We start from the raw sequence: 20,120 nt of genomic DNA, 5'->3' as shown, positions 1-20,120 counted from the left end.
ATAACTAGATCAGACATGTCTTCTCTAAATTCTAAGTGAGCACAATTATGAGAATAGACCGCTATCTATCATATCTTGAAGCAGTAATTGCATAACTAGATCAGACATGTCTTCTCTAAATTCTAAGTGAGCACAATTATGAGAATAGACCGCTATCTATCATATCTTGAAGCAGTAATTGCATAACTAGATCAGACATGTCTTCTCTAAATTCTTACATGCACCTCACATATCAAGTAAATTCTTGGGCTGACTGTAGTAAAAAAATGGGTTTAAATCTTAGAGCGGCCACATTGTGCAAATGAATGCAAAATGTTAGATACACATCCATTCTGTCCTCTCATGACCTGAGATTGCTGGGACCAACATTGGGTAATGACCTTTTACCTCACATAGTCACGTTATAAATAGATGGAGATGGTGAAAATTTTGACTTTAAATCTTGAAAGAAAAACATTTATCTCACCTTTGGATTGGTAAAACATAGTTTTCTTAACCAAGGCAGTTCATATTGCTTACCCCTGTGGATAGCCCTTCAAGTTTCAGTGTCATTTTGAATTTTTGATATGAATTTGGCAAAAGAATTAATATTCATTTCATGGCAGAGGGTTTCTGTCTGAAAACTGCCACATTGTTTTTTTTTTAATAATTGAAAATTAATTTCATCAATCAAGAAGAATAAAGCTTTATAAACATCCCTTGGAGAGGCACAAGATGCAATTGTTTTTGGCCAGGGACCAGGATTGGGATAAAACAGAAATGGCCAATGAAGAGATAAAGCTTTACAAGCAACCCTCCGATACATTTGTGGTGAAGCCCAACAATATTTACTAGGAGGAAAATAGGGATGATCTTTTAATAGGTCAACCAGTTTGGCCTTCAGGGTTAATTTGGTTAACTTTGGCTGTTTCCCTTGTGATTTGATCCTTGATTTCTTATTAGTTTTCTTTTTCTTAACTGCATCTTGCATCTCCATCGGCTTCACAGATTTCAGTTCTTGCATCCCGATTTCCAGAACTTGGAACATACAAAAGTTGTGATCTACTTCCTGCAAGTTGGATTTCTGTGGCATGGTATATGTTTCTACTCTCTACTATGTTACTTTAATTGATGTTGTAATGGTGGGTTTGCGTTAATTTCTTATTCATAGTTCATGTGAAATTCATGATGAATTGGAATCCGGTTCAGGTATCCAATATATAGAATACCCACAGGGCCAACTTTGCGTGATCTGGATGCTTGTTTTTTAACATATCATTCACTGTCAACACCCTTCAAAGGTATTCTCTCTCTCTCTCATTAGCCAGAACTTCTGTGAATAAGCTCTCGATCAATACCAACATTTGGGCTTGCTTGCTACAAGTTTAAAGGTTCAGTTTGGACTCCAAATGGACTCAATGAACGTCAGCAAGCAATTTCATTGTTGCAAGCAGCTGACAACTGGCTCCATCTCTTACAAGTTGATCATCCCGATTTTAATTTCTTTGTTTCCCACAATACTTACCGGAGATGAGAAGCAGGGTGTCACACTTGAGTGCGTCTCATGTAAGGAATGGCGAAAGAACTTGTACAAGTCTTGGAAGGAAGCTTGTTCAAGATGCAAAATGCCTGCAACAACTCCCGTACAGATTGTTGGTTGAGTCTTGTGCCATGTTGCTTCAGCAATCTTTCTTTAGAGAAATTATGGTTTTGGCTTCAACTAGAGTGGGAAGGAAAAGTGATGATGCTGATGCAACGTGACCTGAGTTTTTAGTAGGCCAGTGCACAAGATGTTCAAGGCAAACTGTACTCTGGATGCTTTTTTTTTTTTTTTTTTCTGGCAGGCGGTGAGGGGGCTAGAGCAATAGCTGGACTTGACAGCCTACTAGTCTACGGCCTTTCCTTCTTGCCACGTCTGGGGAGCTTAAGCCTTAAGATGTTGATTTTGTGGCTGTTAAAACTTGAAACAATGTTTCATAATTTTGGATGGATGGGTGATGAAAACTAAAATCTATGACTAGAGATATATGGTTTTACGGGTTTTCAAAGTTGGTGATTATCCTATCGTAATGGGTCATTGATTAAAGTTATTATTATTTTTTAATGTATAGTTTGTATTTTGCTAAAATATTAAATACTCCTTATAGTTTGCAACCTATTTACTTAATCGAACTTTTATTAAGAACTATTTATTTTGCCATATGAAAATAGTAACATGGCTATAAAGGTAGTGTAGATCGCTTTTAATAATGTCTAGAACACCCCTTATGGTTTAAGAGATTTACTTAAACCAACCGTATACTTTGCATTTTGCTAAAATACCCCTTATAGTTTGTAACTTATTTATTTAATTGACCTTTTATTAAGAATTATTGTTTCGCCATATGAAAATAGTAACATGATCACCTAAACTTGGTGAAAAATGTTTAAGGGCATGGACCCGTGGTTGTTTATTCCAAAAGTGCCCCTAACATTTTTTTGTATAAAAAATAAAATTGACTAAATAGAGAAAAATGGAGTGGTTGTCCATGATTTGCAAGGGGCAAAAAATGGTATTCTTATTTTTAGTTTCTTTTGATTAAATTTATTTGAATGGATGTTAGTGTTAAAATTGACATTTTCCACTTTCATACAATGGAACGTCAATTAAATAAATTGATTGAAAACTATAAGGGACATTTTAGTAAAATACAAACTATAGGGTAGGTTTTAGTAAATTTATGACCAGAGTTCGAGATTGCCTTCTGAAGAAACTTTTGTCTTTTACGAAGAGAAGTTGATGTTTCAAGTTCTCGTCACATTTGTTGTTTTTGGGTAATAGTGGAAAGGTACTATCAAAAGAGTGCTATCAAAAGAGTGTCAAAACAGCAATGTAAATTTTAATTAATTATGATTTATAAATACCACTTGATTGATTACCACATTTTTATGATGAATTGGGATTAACTGAACCCGATGGCTATTTAGCGAGTTGTGGAACCAAAATGATAGTGTTCCATGCCACTAATAAATTCATAGGCCCTATTACAAGGTTTTCAAATAGTCGTTGACCCGAACAGTCGGACCGTTCGACCTAGGAACCGCCTAGGCAATTGGTTCTGTTTTACCCCAAACCCAGTTTTTGGTAAAAAAATTGTTGAAAAAGTCAACAACCCGTTGACCCGGGCAATCAAATTGTTGACTCGTTCAACATTTTTTTACCTTTCTTATTGTTACTTTTTTAAATTTGTTTGTCAGAACGGGTCGTCTGTTCAAACCGGACGGTCGAACCGTCGACCTGAAAACCGGTGACCAGAATGGTTCCATTTCCGGGTCATATTTTAAAACATTGCCCCATTATGAAAAGTACAACTTCCATGTATTTTACTGGTGTGGAACACTATCATTGGTTCCACAGCCTGCTAAACAGCCATCGCATTCAGCTAATCTTTGCTCTTTTATGATACTAGTTGATGGTTGATTGGTTATAAGATTTTTATGTATGGTGTTTTCTTTCAGGTATCGTAGCACCTATTTTGTTTTTGGCAAGGTTTTTAAAACTGGACCGGACAGGGAACTGTTCTGGGGACCGGTTTTGGGTCAAACGGTCTGACCATTGGTTAGAACGAATGGTCCATTCTAACAAAAACATAAAATAATAAAAAGTAAAAATAAAAAATAGTAAAAAACCATTGTCTAGGCCGATGGTTCAACCACCTGCGCCAGTGGTTCACTGACCAAATCAACAGTTTTTTTGTCAAAAAACGGTTTTGGAGTGAAACAGAACCGATCAAGTGACTAGTTCCTAGTTTTTTTTATCCAATCATCCAGTTTGGTCCGATTTTGAAAACCATGGTTTTTGATAAAATACTTAAAACCTATACTAACTTTTCATATACTTCAACTTTTTATAAGGTACTTAAATATACCTTGTGGGTTGATGACTTTATCTCCATAAATTTAGCCAATGGGTTGATAAGGTCTTTGTGGTCGTAGCTAAGACTTGGGATGGAATCCCGCCTGCATCTAGTTGAGGGTTATAGGTTGGGCTACCCCTTTGTGCGGCCCTTCAAAAGAAATAAAAAAGAAAACATACCTCCATAAATAAAGGGTTATAACTATGATATGAAAAAGATATGATATCCAAAAAACAACTGACCAATAAATTGGAATCATATCATGCTATGTAACCTATTCAAATTTTTGAAAAACTCTATTGTGCCCTTATATATCTTATTTGTTAACTCATAACATGTGTCAACTGATATGGGTTGGGAGAAAACCGACTGACCCCCACCTGTTCAACTAAAGATCAGAAGGAGGGTTCTAATCTCTTAAATCAAAGGCTCATATGCACAATACCCAAAAGTTCATTGTTTAGTTTTCTTTCTTCCTTTTCAAATCTTTTAAAATCAAATACCAATATTTTAAAATTTGACCCAGAACCAGAATGGCTTTCGCCACTGGTTTCTGGGTCAATGGTTTGATAGTTCACTTCGAACGGGCTATCTATTCTATTTTTTTTTTTAAATTAACGACAAAAAACCGTTGTCCAGATTGACAGTTTGACCATACAGGCCAATGGGTTGCTGACCAAGTCAATATTTTTTGGTGAAAGAACGGGTTAAGATTGAAATAGAACCGGTTGTCTGAATAATTTCTAAGCCAAATGATCCGACCATCTGAATCAACGACAGTTTGAAAACCATATCAAATAAAACTATGATTCATTTCCTTCCACTTTTGCACCAGAACAATTTACGCAAGTTAATTCTTCGACTACAACATTTCTGGCGTTTTCTTCCACAACTTCTCTATTTTGACGGAACTCACCAAACTTGACTACTCCAAGAACACAATCAGTTGGCCTAATCCAACTCATTTAAGTCATCGGTTACACATCTAAGCCTCTCTTGCAATATCCTTGAAGGAGAATTGAAGCTGACTAGACTCACCAATTTAGAGGCAGTCAGCAATCTATCTATGAATAGACTTTATGGTGGCATTTGTTTGAATTTCCTGGTCATCTATGATAAATTAAATATCCTCAACATCTCAGCAAATAATTTCATCAATGGAAGCATTGATGGTTGTTGGAGTTTGTAGTATATTGATGTCAGTTTGAATTTTCAAAGTATTTCAATAGAGAGTTTTTGGTAAATGAGAATAACCAGGGCGGAGAAGTCTTGAACATCTAAGTAGGTGTTTGACATTAAGGCCATTGCTTCAGAGATGTTTTCTACCATAACGGTGTTATATGCATGAGGCACCCTATTATCAAACCTAGTCTAGTATAGACACCACCGAGCCCATCACTCTAAATAACTCAAAAAGTATGGTCAATTGTCGCTTGTTAGCCCTTTGAGTTAGCCTTTCTTTCATGAGCCTCATAAACTGTACCTAGGGATGGGAAAGGACTTTGCTTGGACGAAACTATCTAGGGAGCAACTAATCTTGAACCAATAAACCACCAATGCTTGGAAAAGGTTGAAACCATAATTAAGCCTGCGAAGGAGGCCATCATTCTTAAACCATCATTAACCTAAGACATATGAATCAAAATGTACTCTCGTTAGTCCATTCAGCCGATTTAAGCTTTTTTTTTTAAATATCCACGCTGTTGATGCTTGGGATGGCTGAGGATAATAAAGTAATTTTGCCCCTAGATTTTGAAGGCTGGTCAAAGGCTTTGAGGGTTTGGGGGAGTTTGTTGTCGAGGCCAAGGCAGAGAGGGCTTCGAGTATTGTAGAAGTCGAGGGCAGGTGGCAAAGGTGCTGTGAAGCAGAATGCGTTAGAGGCCCCGGGTGAGAACCCGAGATAGAGTCTCTGACGGTCAAGTTAGTACGGGGTACAAAGAGGGAAATTGAAATATATCTTTCAAGATCAATTCCAACTCCAGATGTAGATTGTATTCGATTCCCCATACCTAGAGGGGGGCACCCCTATTTATATTTGAGCTGCCTAGAGGTAGGTGGAGATGAACGCTTGAGATGGGAGCCGTATGAGGGCAGTTAGAGAGCTCTACGAGGACGCATGGGTGCTCCACGATTAGCTTCGTACAAGGGGACCAGAGTAACCTCTACCGTAGTGGATCTTGTTCCCAGGTCTAGCGCTCGTGGGCTGGACCTCCTAGCCTCAAATGGGCAGGGTTAGGTCACCCCACATCACTTGCCCCCCACTCCCGAGGCCGAGGAGAAAAATTCGGCTTCGGCTAATGGGAGTAGTAATGTTGAGCGCCAATGGGCTGACAACCAATGTGTACCCTACAGTGGCGTCTTCTTTCACGTCTCTGTCTGTTTCGTCTTCGTAAGTTGGGTTGAGGTTGCGAGCGGCCTACAGTACTGCTGCTTCGGACAAGTGACCCGGGGGGCGCGTTCAATGCGGATGCCCTAGTACTACCATTTGGGTCGAGGACCTGTGAAGCCAAAGGTTGTTTAAGTCGAGGGCCTGCGAAGCTGAAGGCTGTTTAAGCCAAGGGCCTGTGAGGCTCGAGGATCCATGCATGGAACGGCTTTCCAGCCGGACCAGTGCGTGTATTCATGCGGCAGGGTCACATAAGCCAATGGTTCATAGTGGGCAGACACGTTGGTTCACCTAGAGTGTCATTTCGCCTTTCGAGGACAGGCGTTGTTTTGCCTTCCAAGGGCGGGCATCGTTTCGCCTTCCGAGGATGGGCATTCGGGGGTGCGGTGCGGCTATATCACAAGTGCGGAGGTATTTTGCGTCTGTTGAATCAGGGATGAAATGTGTCATCGCTAGCGTGTTGTTTCGACTTCCGAGGGTGAGCGTTACACAACACGCCGTGATTGGGTTGCAGAGGCGATGGCTTCTCAGCTATTGGATCTCGAGAAATCTAGGCCATTCATTCCTCTTTAAATAGGGCCCTTAGCAACAGCATTCTTGTCATTTGCCTCTAAGCGCCTTTTGCCTTTGAGTGAACTCAGCTTCCAAACTCTCCAACCTTCAACACTTCACTCTCACTCTTTCTTCCTCCACATTTCTTAGGTAACTTTAAACAATGTCCTTCTCAGATTCTGGACCTGAGTGCTATGATCTTCCGAATGAGTCAGAAGGGAGCTCTTCCCATACCCCTTCTCCCCTTTCCCCTTTGAGTCCTTCTACTCTTGCCCCCTTTTGACAAGAGGTCGAGGTGCTTCGAGGAAGGGTAGCCCCCCCGAGGGTGCCGAAGGTAGCCATCGAGGTGAGGACCCTCCCTATGAAAGTGCGGCTTCTGTGACACCGAGGGAGGCTAAAGGGTCCTGCCCAACCGAGGAGAGGGAACCTTAGACCATGTCCCCGAGACGAGGGCTGCCCAGGTAATAAGTGAGACTGATGACCTCCGCCTGGGTTTGAGAACTCTCTAGATGGGGACCAGGTCAAAACTCTAGCAAGGTAGTACTTCATTCCCTCGTCCTGTGGTATGAGGGTGCCCGATGTAGGCGAACGACCGTGGACTCCTAAGGAGGGGGAGATCTGTTTCTACCAACATTTTCTCCAAGTCAATCTCCGACTTCCCTTTCATTCACTGATTTCCGAGCTATTGAGGGAGTATGGGATTACTCTTAGCCAGCTGGTGCCCAACGCCATTAGGACCATAGTGGCCATGCTGGTGGTGGCTCGGTTTCAAGGGGTGGAACTAATGCCAAGGCTCTTCCAAGCATTGTTTGTGCCAAGGAGGCATTCTTCTGAGAACGACATGTACTACCTCCAACCCCGTAAGACCAAGCCGATAGACAACCCTTCTTCCGTGCATAACTGGAAGGGAAAATTCTTTTTTCTGTCATGTCCCGAGGGTTGGTCCTTCAAGTCGGGGTGGGGAGAGGTTAGCCAGGTTACGGAGAAGAGTGTCCCTATTCTCAAGTCAAGTGAGGATAACGATGATCTCGCGCAGTTGCTCGACCTGGGGATAGTCCAAGCCCAACCTTTGGTGGAGGAAGAGGTCCCACTAGTTTTTGCAGGGTTCAGCCCTGCTCCCCTCGATAGAAGAGGCACTGTAGTTCCTTAACACATCCTTTTTCCCCCCTTTTTTTTGTTGCACTACTGATGGCTTTACTTTGTTTGCAGAGGTGCCGATGGATGCCCGCAACGCTGTTCTAGGTTGTGCTCGTGCCATGCAGAAGGAGCGGGCTAAGACGCCTTAGAGGCCTTCTGACGAGCAGAAGGAAGACTCTACCCCTGCAAAGGGGGCTCCTCTCATCAGGTCCCTGGTAAAGGGACTACTCCAGCGGCTCCCGCGAAGGGAGCAACTTTACAAGTCCCTACCAAGGGGAAGAAGCCCGCCGAGGAGGTGCCGCCAAGGCAGGAGCAGCCTGTGCCACTGAAGCCGACCACTGGGTCGCAAAAGCCCACCCAGGAGATAGAGACGGGGCAGAAGAGGCCGCCCGAGGATGCCGCGGGGGGTCAGCCCCCATAGAAGATGGCCCATTCTGGGAGCTCGAAAGGGACACCTTGAGGTGGTCCCACAAAGAGCGAATGGGGCCATTTTCTACCCCCACACCTTTGGAGGAGCTCGCCGAGCGGTCCAACCAAATCTTTCATCCCCAGTGGAATGTCCGCAAGGGGGACTCCATCCGGGAGGAGGGGGTTGGTCAGGCCCTGGTGAGTAGGGCCCTCCTCCCGAGGGACCGCTTTCAGATGCTGGGGAGCGTGCCCGAGAGGGTCTACACTCAAGTCCTGGGAAGCCTGGCCGAGGTAACGCTTCTTCATTCTTCTTCATGCCTTCTTGTTTTTCTGTGAAGCGCACCCTCTCTAACTGTTTCTCTGTTATAGGTTTGCCTTCACTACATTGGTCTTGGGTACTAGCTGAAGATAGCCTTGACCCAGATTGACAAGCTGGAGGAGGAGAAGTACAACAAATTCCGGCAGAGCCTCATCGACGAACAGAAGTTCCGTATGGAGGCTCAGATGCAGCTGAAGGAGACGTAGGAGAACCTCTCCAAGGAGAAGATGGAGAGGGGCCGCATTGCAAGCCTTCTCTCTGAGGCAAAGCAACGCCTCACCAAGGCCGAGGGAGATGCGTTTGATGCAAAGAAGAGGGTGGCCGAGGTGGAGAAGAGGGCCCAGCGAGCAGTAGAGCATGCCGTAGAGGCCGAACAGAAGGCCACTGAGGCTGAGAAGTGGGCTGAGGAGCTGGCCGATCTTGCCTTCGGGGCTTACTTGGATGGGATCAAGGATACTAAGAAGGCGCTCACGGTGGCTCTGCCTGATTCTCCCATGGAGGCTGCCAATTTTGCCCTTCCCCCTCCTGCAGGAGGCAAGGCCTAAGTTGGGCTTTTTCTATTTTCTTCTTCTTTCTTTTTTTGACAATGTACAAGTATTTGGCTTGAGGGGCCATGGAACAAGTTTGTAAAGCCAAAGGAATTTTTGTGCATAATGAAAATCAATGTCATTTTTTTATTTTTTTTGCTTCAACAGTTGCACTTGTTCTTTGTCGTGTTGTTTTTTCTTGTACTTTTCGCACTTACACTTTTGCTGACAAAGGGTCCTTGCCCCCTCCAAAAAAAAAGAAACAGCGTGGAACAAGCGTAGTTCTCTTCGGTTTAGTTTGTGCGTCAAAGGCGTGGCGAAGGGGTGGCCGAGGCAAAGCTTCCGCAGTTAGTCTGGGGCTTGCCTGGCTTGACGCCCTTTTAAGTGTTCACTTAGGCAAGGCCGAAGAGGCCTGTGATGGAGGGAGGCCAAAGTAGAGTGTGGGTATCGTCTGGTCCTCTCCCCCTTTTCTTATGCTTGGGTAAATAGAAAGAGAACCTATCAACATGAGTGGGGGGCGAGGCTGAGCTGAGGCTCACCTGCCTTCCACTCTTCTAAGTGTTGAATTCAGCGAGGCTGAAAAGGCCTGTCATGTTGAGGGACGGTTGAGACAAAGTAGAGGCCCATCTGGCTCCGTAGGGCCTAGGCCGACCCGAGGCTAGCCTAGCTCCCGTAACCCTGCACATTAGCTTTGGCAAGGCTGAAGTCTTCCTATTGGGCCTAGGCCGACCCAAGGCTAGCCTCCCTGTTGGGGGGGTGGCCGAGATAGGGCTAAGGCTCATCTGCTCCATGGGGCCCATGTAGAGTCGAGGCTTGCTTAGCTCCCATACCCCCGCATACTTGTTTCGACAAGGTCAAGCACAACGCTCCGAGGAGGCTGGCTTTGTTTTCTAGTAGCACTAAGTGTGAAAGTTCAGGAGGCTAACCACCGCCGAGGTGGGGCGCTAGGGAACATGGGGCCCTCGGCCGTCCTAGTGTATTCTGATGCGTTAAGTCATAGCTAGGGTGTTCATTATTTATTCGTTAAGCCATGCGTCCCTGCCAATCGCGAGGCCGAAGAGTTATAAGAACTTAGTAGGTACATGTGCTGAGCAATAAACCGAAGAAGAACTTTACTTCATTCATTTCACAATTTCGAAGAGATGTTACAATCATTTGTTGTACATCCAGAGGTTCTCTAAATTCCATGCCCGAGGTATAGGTCTTCCATCTAGGTGTTCCAGGTGAAAAGTGTCAGGGCCGACAACTTGCTTAATTTTGTAGGGGCCTTCTCGGTTGGGGCCCAACTTCCCTACTCCAGGTTCAGGGACCATGACTTTTTCTGAGGACAAGGTCTCCCTCTTGATAGTGTCTTTCTTTTACCCTGGAGTTGTAATAGCAGGCCACTCTGTATTGGTAAGCGGCTACCCTTATCTGTGTTTGCTCTCGGGCTTCTTCTAGCAGGTCTAATTTTGCTCTGAGGGCTTCATCATTCTTGGCTTCATTGTATGCATCAACTCGGAGTGTCGGCTGGCCGATCTATGCTGGGAATACTGCTTTTGTGTCGTAGGTTAAGCCAAAGGGAGTTTCTCTCATGGTTGTCTAGGCATAGTTCGGTAGGCCCAGAGTACACTGTTCAGTTCGTCAACCCATAGGCCTTTTGCTCAGTCCAATCTGGTCTTTAGTCCATCCAGTATTGTCATGTTGGTGACCTCGACTAGGCCATTGGTTTGAGGATAGCCTAACGAGGTGCACTGTTGCCTGATGCCAAGAGAGGCACACCACTCTTGGAACTTGGTGTCATCAAATTGCTTCCCGTTGTCGATGACCAGCATGTAAGGTAGGCCAAAGCTGCGGATGATGTTTTTCCAAAAGCAATTTTGGATGGCTCACACCATGATGGCGGCCAAGGGCTCAGCTTCCACCCACTTGGTGAAGTAGTCTATTACAACAACAAGGTACTTTCTGCCCCCCGTGGCTGAAGGAAAGGGGCCAAGGAGGTCCATGCCCCATTTAGCAAAGGATCATGGGCTACTGAGGGCCGAGACAGTGGTGGCTGGTCTGTGGCATAAGTTGGCGTGCCTCTGGCATGGATCACACTTCTGCACCAATCTAGTTGTGTCCTTGTGGAGGGTAGGCCAAAAGTAGCCCTGCCTTAGGGATTTTTGGGCTACGGCTCTCCCGCCAAGGTGGTTACCGCATATGCCTTCATAAATATCTTGTAGCACATAGTTACCCTCCTCCGGGCAAAGCATCGAAGGTAAGGCAAGGTGAAGGATCTTCGATATATCTTCCCCTCCAGTAGGGTATAGTGGGCTATCTGTCGTCTGAGTCATTTTGCCTCATTTCTATATTTGGGCAATCATCCAGTTGATAGGAAGTTGACGATGGGATCCATCCATGGAGGTTCGGCCCCTATGGGGAGTACTTGGACCTCTTCAATGGAGGGCCGAAGTAGCTTCTCGACGTGCACGGTCCGGGTGGGGAATCCGCTTGAGGTACTTGCCAGCTTGGAAAGGGCGTCGGCTCGTGTGTTCTCGCCATTCACCTGATTCACCACCAATTGAGAGTCGCTAAAGGCTTCGACGTGCGAGGAGCCGAGGTCCCTAGCAAGCTGCAGACCAACAAGGGGGGCCTCGTACTCGGCTTCATTATTTGATGCTAGGAAGTCAAACCTTAGCGCGTACTCTAGGGCAACATCATCTGGGGTGAGGAGGATGAGGTCCACTTTGCTTCCTTTAGCATTGGAGGAACCGTCAACAAAGATCTTCCATCGAGGTTGAGCCTCATCGTCCACATTATCCCCCTCAGTCAGTCAGGTGATAAGGGGAGGCGAAGTGAGGTATGCCTTGAGCTCGTCAAAGGTGTGTTGGAACTCTTCCGTCCATTGAAACACTTTCAGCTTCTTGATGGCACAGAAGAAGGGTAGGCAACGGTCAGCTAATTTTGACATGAAGCGATTGATTGCTGCTATTTGGCCTATGAGTTTTTGTGTCTCCTTCACCATCTGCGGGGGTGCCATGTCTAGTATGGCCTATATCTTCTCAGGATTAGCCTCAATGCCTCTCTGAGTGACGACGAAACCTAAGAACTTGCTTGATTTGATGCCAAAGGCACACTTGCTAGGGTTGAGTTTCATGTTATACTTCCACAAGGTGTCGAAGGTCTCGGTTAGATCCGAGACATAGGTCTCGCCTTTCAGGCTCTTCACTACCATGTCATCCACATAGGCTTCGACGTTCCTCCCCATTTGTTCTTTGAACACCTTGTTGACAAGGCATTGGTAGGTGGCCCCCACATTCTTGAGGCCGAAGGGCATCACACGGTAGCAGTATGTGCCATGTTCAGTGATGAATGATGTCTTCTCTTCATTATCCGGGTGCATCTTTACCTGATTGTATCCAGAGAAGGCATCCATGAAGCCAAGTAGCTCATACCCTGCAATGGCGTCAACGAGTTGGTCTATCATTGACAAAGGAAAACTATCCTTGGGGTAGGCTCGATTAAGGTCTACTAAATCAATACAAATCCGCCATTTCCTGTTAGCTTTCTTTACCATAACAAGATTTGACAACAAGTCAGGGTAGTGTACCTCTCGAATGAAGTCGGCGCCGAGTAGCTTTTCAACTTCGTCCTCTATAGCCTCCCAACGTTTTGGTGCAAAGTTCATCTTCTTCTACCGAACTGGCCTAGAGCTTGGGTCCACGCTTAGCCTGCATGTAATGACCGAGGAGTCAATTCCGGGCATGTCAGCGGCGGACCAAGCAAAGACGTTAGCATTAAGTTTGAGGAAACTTACCAGCTCGAATAGGCTCTCGGAGGGAAGGTTGGACCCAATGCGGATTGTTTTGTCAGGCTCATCCTTGTCTAGGGGGACCGTGACAAGGTCCTCGGCCGGCTGGCCTCGGCTTACTGGCTTCTCCCTGAGATCGAGCCCTTCTAGTGGCAGAGCTTCTTTATTCTTGCCCTTTAGTGCTGCCACATAGCATTGGCGAGCAACACGCTAGTCCCCACGAAAAACTCCGACGCCATGTTCAGTGGGGAACTTCAAAGCGAGGTGATAGGAGGATATGGCTGCCTGGAGTGCGTGAAGGGTTGGTCTCCCCATGATGGCGTTGTAGGGTGAGCCAATCCTCACGAATAGGAACTCTGTCATCCTTGCCACCTGCTGGGGCTCCACCCCTACTATGACTGGTAAGGAGATCTTGCCCTCTAGTTTGACGATGCTGCCGGAGAAGTCGACTAGCGGGGCATCTACCAGTTGGAGGTGCTCCAGAGCTATCTTCATCTTTTCGAAAGATTCATAGAAAAGGGTGTCGGCTGAGAAGCCACTATCAACAATGATCCTTTTGACTATGAAGTTTGCAATGATGGCTGAGACCACCAATGTGTCATCTTGGGGGACAAATACCCCCTTCAAGTCCTTGTCCGTCAAGGAGAGGGGTTCTTGCTTCTACTTCTTAGGGGCCAGCCCCTGGATGTTCAGTTGCCTGGCATAGGCTTTGCGAGCTGAGGCCGAGGCTCCATCCAAGGTCGTGCCTCCCGCTATGACGTCAATGATGCATGTTGCTTGTTGGTGTTGCTGGTGCTACTGATGAGAGGACGAAGTGCCGGCCTCGCCTCCAACGTACTACTTGAAGTGGCCCCGACAAATGAGGGACTATCTCATTTTTTAGATCATAAACAGTCCTCGACGTCATGGCCGGTACCTCGGTGGAACTTGCGGTATTTTTTGGGGTTCCCCCTGTGGGGGTTCTTCTTCAATTTCTCAGGCCACTTCATAAATTTCTCCTACCGGATCTACATCAAAATCTATGTGCGAGTGGAGTTGAGTGGCGTGTACTAGTTGTAAGCTAAGGCCGAAGCCGGTGGCTTCCTATTATTGTTGTTGCGGCCTTGGTCCCCGTTCTTTCACTTCTTCTCAGGGGCTCCGTCCCGGTGTTTTGTGCCTCTCTCATGGGTGTCTGTAGCCTAAGCCTCTTCGACCACAATGTATTTTTGGGCCCTTTCTAGGAACTCCAGCTTCGTCTTTGGCTAGATTTTGGCAATGGAGCATTTGAGAGTCGAGCCGGGGAGGAGTCCACTAATGGCGGCATGCATGGAGGCCAGGGGGCCGAGGTCACGGACCTCGAGTTCTTCTTTTTTGAAGCAATCGATATATGACTGCAAACTCTCTCCTCGCTTTTGCTTGACAGTCATCAGCAAGACAACACTTTTCTGGGGGCGTCGGCTACTGATGAAGTGGGTGAGGAACGTGCTGGAAAACTGCTCCCATGAGATGATGGATCGAGAAGGGAGGCTAGAAAACCACCGCCGAGCAGCTCCCTTGAAGGTCGCGTGGAAAGTCCAGCACGTCAAGGCATCGGAGTATCCGTATAGGATCATGAGTGCCCTGAAGCTCTCCAGGTGATCATCTAGGTTTGTATTCCAGTCGTACATCTCCAAGGCGGGAGCCTTAAAGTTCGGGGGTAGAGGCTCGGTGACGATATCAGGGGAGAAGGCATCCATTCTCCCTGGGTAGTTGCTTTGTCCGGCCGAGGCGTTAGTTCGACCTTCCTTAACTGTCAAATTTCGGCTTTGATAGCTCCAAGCTCGGCTCGGAGTTTGGTGAACATGGGGTCGGGCATGGCCTGCGTGCCATCCCAGTCTTCAAGAACATGGTAGTGCTTGAAGTTGAGATCGTGTTCTTCGCCCTTGGCGCGATAGTCGTTCAAGACATCCCAGAGGTCTGAGACGTGAGGGGAAGAGGCTCCGACGCCGGACCTCGGCCCTGGAATGGGCGTTGAGGCGATCGCATCGTCCACCTTCATCCCTCGGATTGGCCCTTCGGTGTCAGTGATGTTGCTCGGAGGGCTAACGGCTATCCTCCCTTCGGTTGCGAGGTCTAGAGTTGCCCTCCCTTCGGTTGGGAGGTCTGGTGGTTCGGGAGAGCGGGTCGGGTGGACAACTGCTACCAAACTCTGAGGGCTCGATCTGTTGCGTGTGGCCACACCGACTCCATGCTTGCCCGGCTATGTGGACTCCCCGGTGAGGCATCCTCCTGCCTGGGGGTAGCTCTACTCGACTCACTGTGTTAAGTATTCTAGGCGGTCAAGCACAGCCTGGATTTGTTCACTAGTGACGAGATTTTGTGTGTTTCTTGTTCTTCGTACCATATTGGTTGGTTGGAGCTTGGGGACTTGTTAATTTGTTAAAGTTCTTTTAGGGAATTTCCTAGCGACGTTTCCCACAGACGGTGCCAATTGTTGATGCTCGGGATGGCTGAGGACAACAAAGTAATTTTGCCCCTAGACTCCGAAGGTTGGCCGAAGGCTTCAAGGGTTTGGGGGAGCTTGTTGCCGAGGCCAAGGCCGAGGTAGAAAGAGCTTCGAGTACTATAGAAGGCGAGGGTAGGCGGTAGAGATGCTACAAGGCAGAATACGTCAAAGGCCCTGGTGAGAACCCAAGGTAGAGTCTCCGATGGTCAAGTTAGCACGGGGTACGAAGAGGGAAATTGGAATATAGCTTTCGAGATCAGTTTCAAGTCCAAATGCATATTGTATTTGATTTCCCTTACCTGGAGGGGGCACCCCTATTTATACTTGAGTTGCCTGGAGGTAAGTGGAGATGAACGCCTGAGATAGAAGTCGTACGAGGGCAGTCAGAGAGCTCTGCGGGGACGCATGGGTGCTCCGCAATTGGCCCCGTACGAGGAGAGCAGAGTAACCTTTGCTATAACGGATCTCGTTCCCAAGTTTGGCGCTCATGGACTGGGCCTCCTAGCCTCAAATGGGCTGGGTTAGGTCACCCCACATCACACCCTATTTTCCACCCGTGCCCCTTGTTAGAGAAATAGTGAAATTCAATCTCCCAATTTCACAAGATAGTCCAAAACAAGATAAGAAGAAGTGATGCCTTAATCAAACAAAGGGCATGTGTGGACAAAAATACCCCAAAATATTGTTAAGGAAGGGGTAAGTGTTCAAAAGCAATAAGAAGAGCAAAGAAAAGGGAAGAAAACAATGGAATAAAAAACGAAAAGCAAATGTATGAAGCAAGGGGCAACAAACTTATTTGAGGAGATAATGAAGTGAATTCCCAACAACGACAAAGAAGCATATTCTTTTGAGTCAAATAACATTTTCTTCGGAACCTACAAACCTCAGACCCCACTACAACCTAGGAAAGTCCTCCTGAGGCCCAAACCTGGCTAAACACTCCTATCATAAGTAGCAACAATTGAAAATGACTCTTGAAATGTTGGAACCCAAGTGTTGTGCATTAGAATTATGTAAGACATGATTCTTAGAAAATCTAAGAAAATTGACCAGGATACAAAGGCAACTTAACATGATTCAGGTGCGGTCAAATTATTTGGGTTTTCATGCCTTTTATCCACCTTTGGTGAGACCTAACCTAAGCCACATTTCGTCCTACCTACTAAGACTTCCTGGAGGTGTGTACAGTAAGGACATGAAAACATTTCCTTTCAAACTATGGGAAAGGGTGCCTAATTACCCTTTTTGGGTCGTGGAGGTTCAACCATGACTTGGGAAAACAAAATAACAAAAGATAAAATAGGAAAAGAAAAGAGAGAAGAAGAGAGGAAAAGGGTTGATCTTGGCCTAGCTTGGAAATGCATGACAAGGGTGAAATTGAGAAAGTCATTGGCTAATTTTACTTTCCCTGGGGATGAATGAATCTTATCATCCTTTTGGATTGGGTCAGGGGTAATTAGCGAAGGGAGTTTCGTTTCTCTCGTGATGTAAGGGTACCGCTTTAGTGAAGGGTTATTAACCTCTAAAAGTAACGGCATTTGGAGCTTTATCGCTTCACTTTGGAGTTGTTGTAATCTTCTTTAAAAACAAAACAAAAAACAGATGAAAATAGAGAGTTTTTTGTTGTAACCCATCATGTGCGCCACATTTTTTTGTGAAGAATAAATCAGCTAAAGACAATAATGACTTGGGAATTTTCTCTTAACCTAACCTTGGGCCACTCAATCCATCTATATCGACTTAAGCTAGTTCCCTTTCTACTCTCACCAACATTTTGAACTAACCCCAATTAGTAAATTGTCCCTGACCTTGTGCTTATGTTGTATCCCTTTAATCAAGACCTATTGGGCTAGTTGTCCTCTTTTCGACATTTCATCCCTATTTTTTAGCCAATTTAGAACTATGGTGCAAACCCTTTGGTTTAACCATCTCTTTGGCCCATGATGGGCCCACTCTTGGTTCAATCCTCCCTAACCATAGGCCCATCCACCGAGTTGTTCAGTATGGCACTTCCACTTTTAGCCATTACTACGACCTGGGCTTATACCCTAACCCATCTACTTGCTTCCTTTTCTTGTCCACCGTCAAGCATTAATCCACATCCATTTGGTTTCTTTCTAATTCATTAACCCAAAGTCCATTTAAAATGACCCCATTGCCCATTATATACTCATCCACGTGTTGTTTAGTATGACACTTCCACTTTTAGCCATTCCTATGACTGGGCTTATCCCCTAACCCATCTCTTGTCCATCCTCAATCATCGGTCGACATCATTATGATAAGTCCTCTTGCTTTCCCTTCTAATGCTTTAACCCAATGTCCATTTAAAATGATCCCATTGCCCATTATATGCCCTATATTACCATCATTCCTCTTCACACTTATCGCATGATGGGCCCAGCTTGAAGTTATGCCCTGATCCTTGCTATAGCTTAGACTAAGGACCCTTTAGCCTAACCCCATAACCCATAAAAGGCATATATTGTTGTTCCTCCACTAGTCCATCCTAGAGCTTTGACCCATTGGTAGTGCCCTTCGACAATGGTAGGCCCAATTAATGTTTTTCCCTGTAGTTCATCCTGAAACATCAATTTGATGATCATTTAGTTTGACTCCCTAGTTGTTGCATCTTGTAAACATGACCCATGTCACTTTGGTTTCACTCCTTAGCCCAAAAAAGGTAGACTTAGCGTAATTACATGTAGTTTTTTATCACCTCAATTATATTGCGGATATGAAAATAAGGCCACAAGTGCAAATTTAACATGTGGAATCTCCTAAAACCTGCAATGAACTTAATAACCATCGCAGACTTTCAATGAATTTAACAATCCTCGCAAATTTGCAATGAGCATAAAACACCTCTTAGAACCCATGATGAACAATGGGTGTCACTTAAGCTTGCGATAACATCACCAGTCAGATCTTATCCTTCAGCATGTGGTCACTAGGAAAGTCATGAGATTCTTTAAGAGAAAGGAAACTTTGTCTTTAAAAGATCTTACTGTACATAGGAGAAAATCCCAATAATGCTCCCTTAATATATGACATAAAGATCTCATCTCCTAATAGGAAAGGTCCCTTTTTAAATCGCTATGCTTATAGTCTTGAGGCAATTTCTATAAAAGTAAGAACAACTATCCTTCCATATGAAACTACTATGTAGCCCTAACCCTAGGACTTCTTAGGAAGATCTTTCTCTTCTTCTCTTCTCTTCCTAGTTGCCCTCTCTCGACGTTCAAAGACTTGAACATCCGTCGATTAGAGTCCATGGATGTTTACGGTGAATCACGGTGTTGTTTCCTGCTGAGATGAATCGTTGGGTAATAATTTCCATTATGGCAGGGAAGTGGGACAAATTAGTGATCAAAGAAAAATCTTCACTCCGCCTTGATGTACACAAAAAGTGAAGACACAGAGACAAAGACCCAATCTTCGCACCACTACTCACCACCGCCATCGAGAGTGTGAAATCATTTGTTGCTGGCCACCCTCGTGAGCAAAGCACTCCACTCACTCCATACTCTTCACCAAAGCACCACACCGACTCCAAGACCCAGCCTGCAATCACTCCTTATGCTTGATCAACAAGAAAAGGGGCTTAAGAATGACCACATGTATAAGATCATTATTCAGGGCTTAATCGATGGGATATCAAACCCTAATCATACCCTGAATCGATGGGATCATTATTCAGGGCTTAAGAATGACCACACCCAACAACTGAAACCCTAATCATAGCCCCAAATATGTGCCTTCCCACAGCCTCATGAATGGGTGATGAAGGGATATCAGTGAGAGCTATCTACGATTTGGCAGAAGGGGACCCTATAGTGCCAATACCCGAGAACGTTTGTCACACCATTAAGGCATTTACTACTCGGGAGATGATCAAAGACACAGGAGGTTTAATAAGTCCTCTAGGTCTTTTAGTTGCGCTAATGCATGAGAAAAGTTTAGGGGAAGCATCACCCCGGCTGGACAGTTGCGACTCTTGCCTGAGAGAGTGTCTACCTATGGTCCAAACTTTGGATGAGGTCAATATGTATTTCCACTGAACCGAACTGCACAACGAAGACAGTGAAAGAAGATAAATCTCACATTTCTGAGGATTGGAAGGAGTGCATTCAACCACTTGTAGATTCTGGTATGTTAAAGTTGAATCCCAAAAGCTTTGAAGTTAGAACATTATTTTGCAGCAAAAAGTCTTGTTTGTTCTAGGTGTTTGAGATAGACGACTACCATGGATATGGATATGAATATGGATATGGATATGGATATGAAATGATGCCCCAAGCAGATCTGAAAATGAAACACATTCATGGCCATGTGGCGAGATGATCCCATATTCCATTCAATCTCAAGAATCTGACGAGCTTCAGAATATGGCCATGTGTCCTTTGGTGTTGATCAATTTGGTCATATATTCACGCCTTGTTTTACGAACTACGATGATAGACTATGGTGGCTTCTTTCCTTCACAATTCTTATAGGCTGCATTTGGATGCAATGTAAATCAAGAACCAATGCAAATTTTACATCGATTCGGTTTTGTATGTGTTTGGAAAGAGGGTGTAATTATTATTGATGTAAAACTACACTGTTTCAGTTTTGTATGTGTTTGGATGGAGTGTAGTTTTATGTTGATAATCGATGTAAAATCTCATCAACTTTAAA

This window comes from Nelumbo lutea, chromosome 4, assembly GCF_056320005.1.
Source record: "Nelumbo lutea isolate HS-2025 chromosome 4, American lotus-T2T, whole genome shotgun sequence".
Lineage (NCBI taxonomy): Eukaryota > Viridiplantae > Streptophyta > Magnoliopsida > Proteales > Nelumbonaceae > Nelumbo > Nelumbo lutea.
This window is presented reverse-complemented; position numbering follows the sequence as displayed.